This window comes from Rhinolophus sinicus, chromosome 3, assembly GCF_057876585.1.
Source record: "Rhinolophus sinicus isolate RSI-liver-muscle chromosome 3, RSI-T2T, whole genome shotgun sequence".
NCBI lineage: Eukaryota > Metazoa > Chordata > Mammalia > Chiroptera > Rhinolophidae > Rhinolophus > Rhinolophus sinicus.
This window is the reverse complement of record NC_142503.1, coordinates 28,746,685-28,762,203: the sequence shown is the minus strand read 5'-3', so window position 1 is coordinate 28,762,203 and position 15,519 is coordinate 28,746,685. Positions and strand designations below refer to the sequence as shown.

Genomic DNA, 15,519 nt, shown 5'->3' with positions numbered 1-15,519 from the left:
TTAGACGTTTATCATTTATATCCCTCACACTGTGTGAACCCCCCTCCCCCCATCCACTATCCCTCTGACATCGCACAGAGCCGTTACATTTCCACTGTCTCTATTCCTAATGCTGTACTCTGCTTCTTGTGAGTATATACATACATATGTATACATATATATATGTATGTATGTATATATATAAAATTATAGTTGACATCCATTATTGTTCAGCTTCAGGTGTACAGTGCAGTGATCAGGCATCTACATCATCCCTGAAGTGGTCTCCCACATGGGACACGTGAAATATCACCTTCTTGATGTTTTCTTCTCTCTATTCACTCAGAGAAGGCTGAGACTCAAAAGGGCAGCAATAAAAGAATAAGGAAAGATCACCAAGAGCAAAGATGTGTCATTAGAGACCAGGGCTGAGATCATCCACACCCTCGTGTTCCCAATTACTATGTATGGATATAACAATGAAAATGTTCTAAAAGCTACTTTAATTTAGCACTTACTACATATCAGACAAATTATGTAGATTCTAAGTTCTTTGAAAAACAAAAGCGATAGGGAAATAAGGCTGCAAAACACCAAAGATATCCTTTAGAAGGGAGGTAATAGCAAGAATGGGAGTAGGAAGAGTGGCATTGAGGAACGACCAACGATAGGTGGTGTCAAACCTATTAGGCCTGTGAAGAGCCTTTAGAACATCTTAGGATACAAACCCAGGAACAGGCGAGCTCAGCCTCGTTGCCATGCTCCTCTTTGGGCTAGATATGTCGTGAGGTCATTGAACACTGTAAAACAGCTCAGAACTTGGAGTGAAACAAGTCTTTTCCTTCCTCGTCAGTCTTTCTTCCCTCTCACCCATCCCGCACACCGTTTTCTGCGGCTGATCTTCCATACTGTTCAGGAAACACCTTCCCTCCGACAGAAATGAATGACAAGTTATTTTGCTGTGCATTCAGGGGCTTCATGGGCTCGTCTCACTTTTCCTCTGCAACGTTACTTCTTAACACGTCCCTGAACAGCCAACCAGAGGCTGCAAGCAGACTGGCTATTTCAGGATTTCCCTTGATCAGCCAAGCACACTCATGGACTTTTAGAAGGGCGAAGGCCCCCAGGATTATTTAATCTTTCATTTTGTATTCGAGAAACAGATCCAGAGAGGTAAAGACACTTGCTAGTGAGCGGCAGGGACAAGACCAGAACCAAATATATGTCCTTTGTCTCTTTCCATTGTGTCAGCCCACCAGGCAGCCCGACAGAATGAACAAATATCGAAAACAAATTGTTGGGGATTTAAAAACCAAGCTAAGGACAAAAATACACAGCTAGGTAAATATTTCTATTTGATATCAACTCAAAAGAAAATTCAGAATGTGCAAATATTTTCTCTTGATCAAGGAGAACTGTGTTACTGAACAGCTCAAAGTCACCCTCTACTACATGTTCCACAAGAGAATAATTTAGGAAATCATTGTTCTTCTCACGTGCAAAGTTTTTGTGGTATGTTTTGTAATAGCAAAAAAAAAAAGTGCATTTGGCTTAATAAATATCAATGGCTTTTTATTTTGTGTCACGAGTATTCAAAATGCTCTTAGGCCAAATCATACCTGAACATTGTACTCCATATTATGAAGTGTTCATCACTCAAACGAAGGCAGCATTAAAACTTGTCTGTTAGTCTTTCAAAGAAAAGTCCCTGGCACATAAACTGTGTACTTTTCCATCTTTCAGACTGTGCCCGAGCCATTTATTTTTCATTGCTTGGTGTTACCTCTCCCCCCTGTACTTCATCTCCCTCCAAACCAGCTCATCCTCCTCATTTCCCTCTCCTGTAAACCCAGCATGACAGCTGCCTGTACCACACAGGCTTTTACCACATGTAATCTGGGCTTGTTATTTATCTCGCAGTTGTATTCTAGCTTCCTTACTAATAACTACTGTTGAATAAGAGCCTACAATAAGTAGCAAGTGCTCAATAAGTAGGGTGAACATACAGAATTTGTCATTCAAATTTCTACTTTTGAGAATCAAAGGGGGTACTGGGACAACAGGGGTAAACGAGGGCTGTCCCTGACACACTGGGGCATACGGTCACCCTATCAATAAGTGACAGTGTGGCAGACACTGTAGACTGGCTCACTCAACATGTTTACTAACTCTCTTCTCCCTTCCTTGCCATATTCTGTTATAGAGGCTGGAAATTCCAACTTCTGTTTCTCCCTCACAGCTAGGGCTGGGCAGGAGACACGGTTCTGGACAATGAAACCTTAAGAAGGGGTTTCTAATAACTTGTGCTTCCTGATAAAATGGAATAGTTGCAACAAGCATGGCTCCTTTCCCTTTTCTTCCTGTATGGAACTTTTCTGGAGGTATACTGTGTTTCCCCGAAAATAAGACCTAAGCGGAAAATAAGCCCTAGCATGATCTTTCAGGATGACATCCCCTGAACATAAGCCCTAATGCATCTTTTGGATCAAAAGTTAATGTAAGACCTGGTCTTATTTTCGGGGAAACATAGTAATCGCCACCTAAAGACCATGAAGTGACAAATATGAAAGCAAAAGGAAGGATGGCAGAGCAGAAAGCTTGGAATAAACTAGGTCTCTGATGGCAGCTAAAACAAAGCTATCAATTGCCTATTACTATGCTTGAATTGTGTCCCCCTGAAATTCCTATGTTGAAGCCCTACCCCTCAATGTGATGGTATTTGGAGATGGGGCCTTTAGGGTGTAATGGGGTTTAGGTTAGCTTGGTCATGAAGGTGGGGCCCTGAGGATGGGATTAGTGCTCTTAGAAGAGGAGAACAGAGAGCTAGCGTTTCTCTCTCTCTCTCTCTCTCTCTCTCTCTCTCTCTCTCTCGCTCTCGCTCTCGCTCTCGCTCTCTCTCTTGCTCTCTCTATCTCTCTCTCCTACATGAGGACACAGCAAAAAGGTGGCCATTTACAAGTCAGAAAGAGAGCTCTCATCAGAAGCAATCATGCTAGCACCCAGATGTCAGACTTCCAGCTTCCAGAACTATAAGAAAATGAATTTCTGTTGTTTAAGCACCCCAGTCTATGATATGTTGTTTTGGCATCCTGAAGTGACAAATACACCTATCTAGACCTCTTCTTCTGCAAGAAAACTAATTTCTTTTAGCTAAATAGAAAGGTTCTTTTATTACTTGTAGCCAAAAGCATTCTTAACTTAGAATAGCTATCATTATTTTGTTCTAATAACTTTATATATTTTTTCTTCCATCCTTACAACAGCCCCAAAGAGTGTGTGCAATTACCCTCATTTTTCAGATGAAGAAACTAAACTTCAGAAGGACTGGGTAACTTGTCCAAAGTTGAACAGGCAGTAAACATCAGTCTGATTACCAGTGCAGGCCTGTCTGCCCTCAGAGCCTGTGCTTCACACACGAGAGCTGCTGCTGCTTCACCCAGCTTGAGCAGAGCTGTGTGTGTCACAGGCAGTCTCCACTGAACAGGTGTAGCTAGAAAGGAGAAGGTGAAAGAGAGGTCATTCTTCCCTACTTTCTTGCCCTCACTCCCCCTCTAAGCAGTGTGAGGTTGCTGCCCTCTCACTCCACTACACAACACTCCTCCTACGTCAAGATGAAATGTCCAGTTCAGCAAGCATTATTTTTAAGTGTCTATGTTATGTCAATGGTCCGAGGTAGGGTTTCCAGGTGGGAATTCCTGCCCATTCTCAGGAATTTTTTTTGCTTTCCCCTTTACCCAAATCCCAAGATATAAACTGTTTTCTGTTTTCCACGATGAATCATTTCCACAAAGTCACGGCCGATACTACCAACCACCTGGGTTCAAGGAGCCGATTTTCTGGATTTCCCAACCAACTTTTCTCGGGATTCGGGAACGGAAAAGCGAAAAAAATTCCTGAGAATGGGTGGAATTCCCACCCGGAAACCCTAGCGATAAATAGGAAAAATGTCTTAAGAGATACATTGTGAGTAGTACGTTTATTTCCCATTGTGGGTATTACTGGGTTCGAGGAGCCAATTTTCCCAATTTCCCAACCAACTTTTCCCGGGATTCGGGAATGGGAAAGTGAAGAAAATTCCTGAGAACAGGCGGGAATTCCCGCCCGGAAACCCTAGTCCAAGGCGCTTCCCAAAAGCTCTGTAAATGTGACTAAACCATCAACTAGTGGGGCAAAGTAGCTACATAAACAGATCATTTAAATGTAACAAAGCACAGGGCTAGAGATATGCACGAGGGGCGGGGGGGGGGGGGGGGGATCGGGACCGAGAAAAGACCTGGGGTATCGTGAATGTTCAGACTTCCTGAAGGGGATGAGACCTGAAACAATTTGCCTCCGTGATTAAGCAAGTACTGAGATAAGAAAATGTAGGTCATGGAAAGTGAAATGTGGGTTTTTAAAAGTGCTCTATTGAATTTGAGGCAATATAAAGGGTGGGGAAATCCATACCTCAGTGCCTTTTACAGGAGCTCAAGAATTTGTGCTGATTATTATGTCCGAGGGGTATTTGTCTAAATTTGAAGTGCAGAAAAGTTTAAAAGGCTTAAAAAATAATCTTCATGATTAAATATGATCAGGGTGCATTTTATTAGCCAAGAATGGAACTAATATTCTATATTTGAATTTTTGTCTCTGTTCTGACAGGCAACATTCACCCAGCAATCTAACATTGAACAAAAAGGTTTAAGTCACCAATTTGCAACTCTCACTGAATAGTTAGCAATGAGACAAACAGGTTTAAGCCTAGAGTTTACTTACTTACCATTGCTATGTAGTGACCTTTAAAAATGTTGCATCCTGTGTTTTGTTGATATTAACCAAACTCAATCGTTTTAGAGCTTTGGTAAATTTAAAAAAAAAAAATATTTTTTATTTTATTGGGTAATATGGGGAACAGTGTGTTTCTCTAGGGCCCATCAGCTCTAAGTTGTTGTCCTTCAATCTAGTTGTGGAAGGCACAGCTCACTGGCCCATGTGGGAATGGAACTGGCAACCCTGTTGTTCAGAGCTCGTCCTCTAACCAATTGAGCCATCCAGCCGCCCCGGTAAATCTTTTTTACTCTTCTTGAAAGACAGTAGTCACCAAACCACAGAATGGTTCTCAGCTGGATGTGATATGCTATACAGAAAGAGTGACTCTTAAGGAAGCCTCTTTAAGCAAGACAGAAGCACTCTTCTTCACCTAAATCACCTTCCAAATCTCTCCATCCAAAGCTAGCCACCCCGCCCACACTCCTCTCAATAACATCTCTACTTTTCAGGGAGGTAGTGAATTTTCTAGCACATGCAACATGATAGAACATAAACCCACTAACACAAATTTGTCTCAATGTTACATGCAGTGCTCTCAAGAGGCACGAAAACCCTGAAAACGCTTCTAAGTGTCTGTTTCTGACCACACATGTCTTGTCAGGTATTGTGAAAGGGCCAAATTGGGTCAGATCTCTAAAAGGAGAGTGGAGAGATCAAAGTAGGCCAACAAAGGGCAGCCACCAAATTATTCAAAGCTAAAAGTCCTGAGTTGATGCAATCAACAATAATCAACAGGTGACACGGAAAGGTAACCAATAAAATGGAATAATTTCCCAAATATGTCTACAGCATTAATTCTCCAGAGGTTCAGGGTACAAGTTTCTAGGGCCCACTAGGCAGATGAACGTAATCCATAGAAAGTTAATCCATACCTGGTGAAATTTCATCAAACAATGAGAGAATCCTACAAGGTTCCAGAGAGAAAAATAGATTTCATACCAAGAATCAAGAATCAGAAGGGCATTGAAATTTCAGCAACACTGGAAGCTAAAAACAATGAACCAGTGACTTCAGAAATTTGCGGAGATTAATTTCCAGCCTAGAATCCTATACCCAGCCAAACCATCAATTAAGTGTGAGAGTAAAATAAAGACATTTTCAGACATGCAAGGTCTCGAAACTACTTCCCATAACCTTATCCTAAGAAACGACCAAAGTGGATGCTCCATAAAATGAAGGCATAAACCAACAAAGAGGAAAACAAGAGAACAAGGAGAACAGGGAATCAGCACAGAAGGAAAGTGAAGGGAAATCTCAGAATGCCAGTGTGTGTGTGTCAGGGCTAGAACAGAACTGGTTCAGAAGGGGGAACTGAAGGCTCCATTTTGGAGCATTGGGGTGGGGTGGGGAAAAGAACTAATGATTGTCTCACACATTTCATTGTGGGGAAAATACCAAGTAGAGAGGTGTTTTACAGAGCTGCTAGAATATTTGGGAAGAAATAGCAATAGGTTCCTAGAAATTAAACAAATTAAAAAATAATTATTTTTTCCAAAAATGTTGTACAGAAAAAGAAATACAATCATAGTTCACAACCTGGCTCTGCAGTGAACAATAATTACACAGTCATAATGCAAACTCAGTATTGATTTTATGAAAATTAGGATATCACTTGTGAGAGGCGCTATAGGACAGAATTTTCCAGTGAGACGTGTGCAAGCTCTTGTCCCCTGCAACTCTTCCCCCTCACTTTAGCCCTTGATTCCTTTTCCTTATTCACCTGTATAAAAATCCAAACAATAGCTACTAATCTGCAAGAACAATTCCTCCCTCTCCCAACTGTGGGTCAAGGAGCCATCCTTGACCAACTGTTTCTGGAACTAGCTGAATTTTGGCTCCTCTGGCTAAGTCCTAAGAAACATTTAGCCCCAAATCAGATGCTCCTAGGAGCTTTCCTATGCCCAGCACGTTCAAATAAAGGGTTATACTGATGGTACACTGGCTGATTTTCTTCCACCAGCATTGTTGCAGAAATAAAGTGAGGGGGGAATAATATAAAGGGAGGAAATTGGAGGGCGTGGAGTAAGAGAGCTATATCCTCCCCTATAATATTAAGAGAAAGTACATAGATTCTGTCTTAAATTGACAAATCAAGGACCAGCCATATAAACAAGTTATTTGGAAACAAGGTAGTAAGTAATACAACAGCTAAGAGCAGAGAGTGATTGGATCCAAGGAGAGGAACTGTCATTTTTGATAGAATCTTTTAATATGCCCTAATTCATAAAATTGGATGAATGCATTATTTTGATAACAATTTAAGCAACTTTTTAGAAGTAAAAACTTCCCATTTAAAGAAAAAAAAAAGCAACTACATAATCAAGTGTGTCTACAAATTATCCCAATTAAATGGTCCCAATAAATAGAGAAGTAGAAAGCGTTGGCGGCTTGAGGACTGGGTAGCAGGAGGCCTAGTGAGCAGCTCTTCGGCAGACCTGAAATGGAAAGCTGCCACAGCCCACACCACTGCGAGGGGAGGTAGTGAGGCAGAGTGCATTTCAGTCTGCCACTCAGGCCTCCCAAGTCAGAGGATTTTGCTAAATGGGATACCAGGGCTTTTTGGAAAAGCATCAAGTTCACTGTTCTTCATGGAAGATGAAGAGAAGAGTTGTTTTTAGCTTCCTGTTCTCCAACTTGGGTTTCTTTCTTTTCTTTTTCTTTTTTTTTTTCCTGTGCAACTCTCTTTATACTGGCCTATTTTTCTTTTACTCTTTCCCTTAATCTGTGAGTTTTCTTCTCACTTAAGATTCTTTTCCCCCCACAGCTTTATTTTTCTCTCTAATCTTAAATTCTTCTTGCCATCCCCAACCTGTCTCTCTTCTCACCGCCATACTCTCCAAGTCTTGGCTGATACATTTGTATTTTTGTCTCTTAATTTTCCAAGTGGTTAGCTGAAATGACTGGAATCTTTTGAACGCAGCTTGCCCATCTATAAAACTGGCTAATAATCCCTGGTATGTTGTAAAATAATGGCTGAGCTATCTTTAAAGTTCTTGAGAGAAAATAATTTAAGAACTATGATCTGCTTAATTCAAATTGTACACTATTGTGTTCATAAGTAATTTGGATTGTTCTTCTCTTGAAATTCATAACTGCAATTCTAGAGAACTTTTTTCTAGAATGACAATAGGAAATGACAATAATAGAATGAAACTACTTTTATAGTTCATCTTTCAACAACCGAAAGAAAATAAGCCAATAAATTAAGGCTCTTTAGTCCCTAAAGAAATACCGTAATGAGATTCAAAGAATGAAGTTGGATTTCACAATATTTTAATTGTTAAGTTTCTCAAGCTGGAACTATATATTTCATTGAAAATTTTAACCTACTAAGACAAAATCTCTTCTTTTAAAACTGTAAGTCTAAGGGCTTTCAAAGTTTCCAATCATATGTTATCAATGTATAAAATTGATTCATAGGATTCATCGCTCAGAGATTGTGGATGTGTAAATAATTATGATTCTTTAAAGGCACCAACATTTGCTAATTAAAGTATCTGAATGGTACCACTGCTTTCCCCCAAATGTATCCATTTTAACTGAAAACCTCAGGTTAAACCAAGAGCATTGAGGGCTCTATGGCCTATCTGTAGTTATTACTGGAAAATTTAGATTTCATACAAGCCTGCCTTTATTTTAAATGCACTTAGTTATTAGAAAAAAGCACATACCTCAAACTAAAAATCCAATCCACATTTTTCCTAGCACAGAAGGAGGCCTCTCTGAAGGTTTTTCCAGTCTTACCACTTAACAGTGGTCAAGCCAAAAATAAACCCATGAGGGCTTTACTAGGCAAATTCAACAGCACACAAAACAGTAGTGCATGGAGAGCTGGACTTAGCTTTTTCCCCATTAGCCTCTTTCTGGGACCCCCCACCCACATTCCCCCATTTCCTAATTAGAGAGCTAATTAGGATTCCAAATTTAAATGCTAAATGGGGAGGGAGATCTGGTGCCAGGCCAGAATCCCTTTCCCATCAAACACCCTCCTCCCTCCTCTCCTGTTAGTGCAGTGAACTGTGGGAAGAGAGCTGGGCCAGCAGGACTGGTTGGCTGGAGCGCAGTGTTTACTTTCAGTTGTCTGAGAGGGAAGATCTATTTTACAAGTTGCAAACTGAAAAAATAAAATTAAAAAGAAAAAAAAAAAACACAACATGCTTTGGACTTTTAGTACTTTAAGGAAATGAAACAGTATTTTATAAGCTCAATTATTATTACCATGGTGACATGAGGGGACATGAGGAGATCTCAAGAACAGCTCCTGGTTCCAGCCAGGCTGCCTCTCAACAGTGCAGGGAGACTTCTTCAGTTACCATGGCAACCAAAAATCAGTGCTTTTGCAACACTAACAGAACCCATCTTTTGAAGCACTTCTGTGAATCACATTGAATACTGATGATGCAAGCTTGAGTGATACATATTTTAAAAAAAAAACAAAAAAAACAAAACACCATATTGCCATAAACAAACACTCGTTTTAGATTCCCCTTTGAAATATTGACTTAACTTGGAATAGATTTTTCGGTCTGGTTTTGTTTGTTTCCCTTTTGGATTCCTGCAACCTCGAATGCAAACGCGATTTAATTTCCAAACTTGTCTGAATTGCACGGGGTAAGAGCTTAGAATGTGGTTCCTTCGCTCTCATTTTGAACCAGGATGAGGAATAGGATTGGGGGAGGGTGGGTCTAACAGAGAGCCCTCTTGTCTACTAAACTCTGGAGGACGAAAATGGGGTGGGGGTGGAGCGGGATGTGGCGGGGCTGGGGCGAGGTAGGGAAGAAGGAAGGGAAAGAGGAAAGGAAGAAAAAAGTGCAGATAGCTGAATGTTCGCAGCCCCTATTAGTGCTAAGAGCACCTTTATCTGTTGTCTTGACCTCTTCATCTGCCCAGAGTTGTGTCAGGCACACAAAAGCTGATCAGAAATGGCATTTTAAAGACCCTATTGCGATCCTCTCCTGGTTGTTATCGCCAAGTCCTGGAGCTCCTAATATTCCTGAAGGGACATCCGGAAAGAGGAGACGAGGTTCTTCCTTACTTGTACAGTCTTTCCAAAAAAGCACCTTTCTTTAGGGAGCGTCGTGGTGTGGGGCGTGGAGAAGGTTTCGTCCCCTGGGCCACAGTCCTTCGCTGTCAGTTCCCTCCACTGCCAGCCCGGGTCCCGCAGGTCCTCAGCCCTCTCACATACTCTGCGGATTTGTACTGGAGCCTCGGGGCCTGTGGTCCCGCGCACCAGGTGAGCACCGGGCGAGACTCTAGGCTGCCCTCCTCGGCTCTCGGGTGGCGCGCACACAGACACGGGTGCCCGCACAGACCCAGACGCGGGGAGACACCACGTACCCCTGGGCGCCACACATTACACAGGAACCGGCCACACTCGCGAACACACCGCTTCTAACGCCCTCTCGTCCGACGCGCCGAAGGGCCTGGGACAGGGACGCCCCCGAGGAGCAGCAAACCTCTTCTTGACCCCAACTCACCCAACCGCCCGCCGGGAGTGTATCTCCTTTGCCCCTGGGGTCGCAGGGAGGAAAGGCGCCCCTCCCCAGCCACCCAGGTCTGCAGCCTGGTGGAGGGAAGCGCGGGTGGGGTAGGGGTGCTGGCTGCCAGCCCCGCGGCCCTCACTCACCTTCCTGGCGAGCCCGGCTCGGGCCACTGCGTGGCGCCCCGTCAGGCGCTCGGATGTTTGGCGCTGGAGCGGCCGCGGGCGCAGACGGTGCGAGGGTGTCGCGGGCCGTCCGACCGCGGGAGGCTCCTGGAGCGGTCAGGGGCGGCGGACCTGACTAACAGCTGCGGCGGCAAACCCCGCCCTCTGGCGGACTGGGGCTCCACAGCGGGGACCGAGGCGTCCCCCAGCGTTTCCCGAAGGACCAATCCGGAGCTGGGGGTTGGCTCGGGGAAGGGGTGACGGGGTGGGGCGGTCGGGCAACGAGACGCGGGCCTAGACCTAGTAGGCCGGTTTTATAGGCAGCCAGGAGAGAGGGGCAGTAAGGAGGGGGAGGCGCGGCCCGGGGACACCCTTTGCAGATACTCTAGGAGGGGGATTTGGCCCTGCCACAGACAGCACCCTTCCTAGAGCATGAATTGGAAGCGGAGACACAGCAGAAAGAGGGTTGACACAGCTCCCGTCAACTCACGCTTCCAACTGAGCCATTCCAGCCTCTTGATCAGATTTCCGTGTCTTTGGGAGACTACGCGATCCAGTAATTCTCCCAGCAGGACAGGGGTTTCCAGCAAATCATTGTGACAGCTCCTTCGGGTGAGTCTAGCAACTCCTAGGCTCTGCAGAGAAAGATGCTAATGCCACCCCCTGCTCGGTTCCTCACATATATTAGGCCAGGTTCATTTGGTGCCACTTAGGCAGTGAGTGGATCCCTAATCTGCTTACTCCTCAGCTGTGACCCTCGGTTAGTTATAAGTGCCAAATATTTTTCCAGTTTACAAACAAGGAAGCCAAGTCATTGGGTTGAGTGTAGAGCCGGGAATGCAATTCACAGAATACTAAAATAAAGCATAGAGGTTATTTATTGAAGTTCAAGTCCTTCATTTTACAGCGGAGGAAACTGAGGTCAGAGAAGTCAGTTAGCAAGGGTCACACAGATGATTAATGGCAAAGCCAAGACTAGGTGCCCTAAGTCACAGCTCAGTGAGCACTCTTTCCACCTCCTCATGCTGCTGGACCCTGTAGTCATGATCACCAGGGCAATATTTACAAAAGCAAAAGTGCTGAGGAGAAAAATAACCTAAATTTAATATCCTTTTATAGTAGAAATTAGGGAACCCAAAGATTCTTTTCCCTCCTCTTTTCCAGGCACTGTTGTAAGTACTTTTACACAGAGTAACTGATTAAATACTCAAAATAATCTTATAAATTAGGTACTCTTATTCCCATCCCCATTTTGACAGAAGAGGAAACTGAGGACCAGAAAGGTTAGTTGACTTGCTCAAGATCACCCAACAGTCCAGTGCTGGGGCTGGAATTCAAACCCAATCAGTCTGATTCCAGAATCAGTTTTCCTCTTTACCACCCTCTGCTGCCTCTTTGTATGATGACTAAAGGGGCCAGGAACAGGAAGGGCAAGAAATAAAACCTTGGACAGCTCCATGGATTGGCCATTGAAAGTGGCAAGAAACCAAGAGAACCTGGAATGATTGCTTGCTTGGTTTATGAGAGTGGTCGTCTACTTTTGTAGATAAAGGTTCTCTGTGAGAAAGGTTTGTCTTTAAAGGGAGGCGCTCTCCTCAAAAGACAAGAGGATTTAAATACAAAAAAAGGTAATCTTTAATCGTGCATACCATCAGTCTGTTTTCTCTCTAAAGCAATAAAATACTGGATAAAACATTGCATACTTAAAAAATATAATATAAAATACTCTTTGAAGTCTATAACATGGCAATACAACAGGATAGGACTTCATACGGAAACTGCCTAGAAACCAAGAGCCTCCAACACCCAACCTGGCATAGACTCTCTCATAGGCCCTCATAGAGCACCATGGAGCAAAGCTGATGCTAGGTTCTAGGGATGGAAAAGGTTACTGAAGACTATCACAGGAAAAGGAAACTTAAAACTCAGCCTCAGAAACCATTTCTAAAGTCCATTGGCCAGATTCCATTCCACAAGCGCCCTGTACCCCCATCTCTCTTGCAGCCATTCTGTTAGGGCCTGTTACTTGTCAGGTCAGAAACTTTCCTTCATGTTGTCCCTTCCCTTTCAAAGTCTTGGGACCCCCAGCCATATCCAACTAACTTCACATTCCATTCCCTTCACTTGAAAAATTGTTTTTCTCCTAGGAAGGGCCATTCAACAACAGATTACCATATAACAGTACACAGAGGTTAAAAATTTTTGTTTTAAATAGTATAGGGAAATGTTTTCAACATATTAAGTGAAAGCAAAAGTTACCAAACAAAACAATACATATTTGTGATATGTATATCTAAAAGGAAATACAACAGACATTAGAAATGTTTTTCCTTACCTGGTGGAATCACAGGTGATTTAAATAATCTTAATACTTTCCAGTATTTTTTGCATTTTCTACAATGGGTGGATGTGTCAGAGAAAAATACCTTAATGTCAGAAAAAGATTATTTTCCAAAAGAATTGATGAAACTGTCAAATCTATAAAGACAGTATAGATAGTTTCATGGTTATTGAGGAGCTCATTAAAATTTAGTTTTCTAAACCCTGCTCCCTTGTGTTGGCAGGAAAGAAGTCAAACACATTTTTAGGAACAACTTCCAATGCAGGAGGTACTTGTTCTATGCTTTGAGAAACATGACAAAGACTGAAATTTACACTTTTGAGTCATAAAGCTACACCTGGACTCCTATTTACTAGCTGTGTGACACTATGGTTTCAAACATCTTCTATCCTCAGTGTCTTCCTCTGTAATCCAGGTGTTGTTATGTTATGAGAATGAATGAGATAAAGCTACTGGCAAATTGTAAAACTAGGTTTTCCTAATCTGGAGTCCATGGACTGGGATGGTTGGCAGGAGGATCCCCACTGAAAACATGTTACAGTATACTCCTTTCATCACAACCTCTAAGTAGCACAACCTCTAAAGAAGGCCAGAACCTCCTCTGTTAAGTGCTTAATAATTGGGAGCTATTATTATTATTGCCTGTTCTGAGGGATCCCTGAACATTTGCTGCTGTTCTGGGGCATAGTCTGCTCACATTTTCTGGTCATTAAATTACCTGGTACACTACTTCCTACTGAATGTGAGCCTTGGTTACTAATGGGGTTGCCCTAGCCCCACTCTCCTTCCTTCTTCCCTCTGGTAGGGGTATTTGACAAATCTTGGGAGAGGAGGCAGAACAAACGTTTTCTAAGACTGCATAGTGCTGTAGAGTTGGAACTGCAACTTGAAAAGTCATATCCTGTTCCAGGAAAATTTGTTTTATTTATCCTGTTTAGGATCTGTGTTCTACCTTACTCTGAGAATTCATGTCTTTCAACAATTCAGAAAAATTCTCAGACAATATCTCTTTTAATATGACCCCTATCGCATGTCTTATCGTTGTTTCAGGAATTCCTATTGGACATCATGTACGTCATACCTTCTCTTTCTATATCATGTCTTTTCTTATGTTTTCCAGATTTTTATCTTCTGTTTACCTTCTTTTACATTATGGGTAATTTCTTTAGCTCTGTCTTCTATGTCACTAATTCTCTCTTGTTCTATAATTAATCGCCTGCACACGGACGTCATAAACCTCGACACATTAAGAGGTGGAAGTATGAGCATGCCATTTCGTTTTTTTTTCACAGCAGGGGTCAACTGATAGTTTAAAATTGAGTCACTTACAACTCGCATTTATTAAACTTTTTTCTTAACTTTATAGGAACCTTTAAAGAACTAATAATCCTTGTAGTAGAGAGACAATTATCTGAGGTTTATCAATTCTACTTCCCTCATTTCTATTAAATACAAGCATAATTAAATGAAATTAAAACTAGCATGGCAATCCTGTTTTTAAACGTTTTTTCTCTCTCTCTTAACACATTGTGTACGGATCACGAGAATCTTCACGAGGGATTTAAACCCCGCTGTCCGCAACGTGTTAACAATAGTATTTATGATTAATGGGTTGTAGGGACGGAGTCCCAGAGAGTAGTTTCCAGGCTCTCGGCCTCATGTGGAAAGGTGCTGGCTCGAGGAGTAGATGGCCATCAGCAGTGATCAGATCGCCATTAGCTGTAATCAGTCAGCCAATAGCCACTAATATAACTGTGTGGCTACCCTAGCATGCGCACATTGCAGCTGGCAAGTGGGGTGGTTGGTGGTTTGGCAGAAAAGTGGACGGCGGATTGCGCATCATGTGGAGCCTGCTCCCTGTGTCTCCAGCCCAGCCGCCAGCGAGACTATAGTGGTATGACTCCCCTATCCATGGCTCCGTTGCTGTTCCTTTATGGCCTCACCATGTCCTTCATTCTTGTGCGGGGAACAGGAGCTGAGACCCTGCATTATGTGAGCCTTGGAGTGGTTTTTACTTTCTTATTTTTCTAAAATATGTGAGTCTTTTATTTGAGTAGATGTAATTTAACAATAACAAAATGATAAAGAAAGTTGTGAATTTCAGTAGCTGAGTGAGGCCGCTACCTCTCCTTCTGCTAGTCAGATTAAATTCTATTGATAACCTGGGTACTTTAGTTAATTCCCTTTAGATTTTCTTGCTTCATCATTTCGTCATTAATGTTCAAAACTGAACTTTCTTCCTAAAGGTAAAATACAATAGAGGGAGAAAAATAAAAATACAAATTGTGATCTTGAGAAATTTTTATTATAAAAGTAATTTTTATTATAAAATGAATTCCTGAGATTCTCGCTATAGCAGTATCTGTACTCCAAACTTTTCTTGACTATGTAGCCATGTATAGCAACTAGTGTAATATTTTTTTATAATTGGCACTTGTCCATTTACAATTGGACAATGAAGAACAGCTGGAGGCTCTGAGCAAACTGATACATTTGAAGCAAAATTATCTCATGAAAAGTTATCAATATCAAATTTGAATCATTAGCTTTGCTTGATTTTACTCTTTAGTCTTTAATAACCATCATTTCAATTGGACTAGGGTTCTGCATTACTCCCTCCACAGTATTTCCTAACGCTATCTAATAGATAATTGTTATTTCACAGCATATGTTTACTGCTCCAATCCAGGCAGTCTACCAGGCCCCAAAGCCACAGTTTAATGATCAGCTGTTCTCTGAGGCGAAT

The 15,519-nt window shown here is 42.3% G+C and overlaps 1 protein-coding gene across 1 annotated transcript in view; it reads right to left on the bottom strand.

The window, feature by feature from the left end:
* Positions 1–10,566, bottom strand: part of NIM1K (NIM1 serine/threonine protein kinase) — a 62,179-nt gene extending 51,613 nt beyond the window's left edge. The window contains exon 1 of the mRNA XM_074328960.2: positions 10,415–10,566. The gene's annotated coding sequence lies outside the window, so the exon portion shown is untranslated. The remainder of the gene's footprint in view (positions 1–10,414) is intronic.
* Between the last annotated feature and the right edge of the window lie 4,953 nt (positions 10,567–15,519).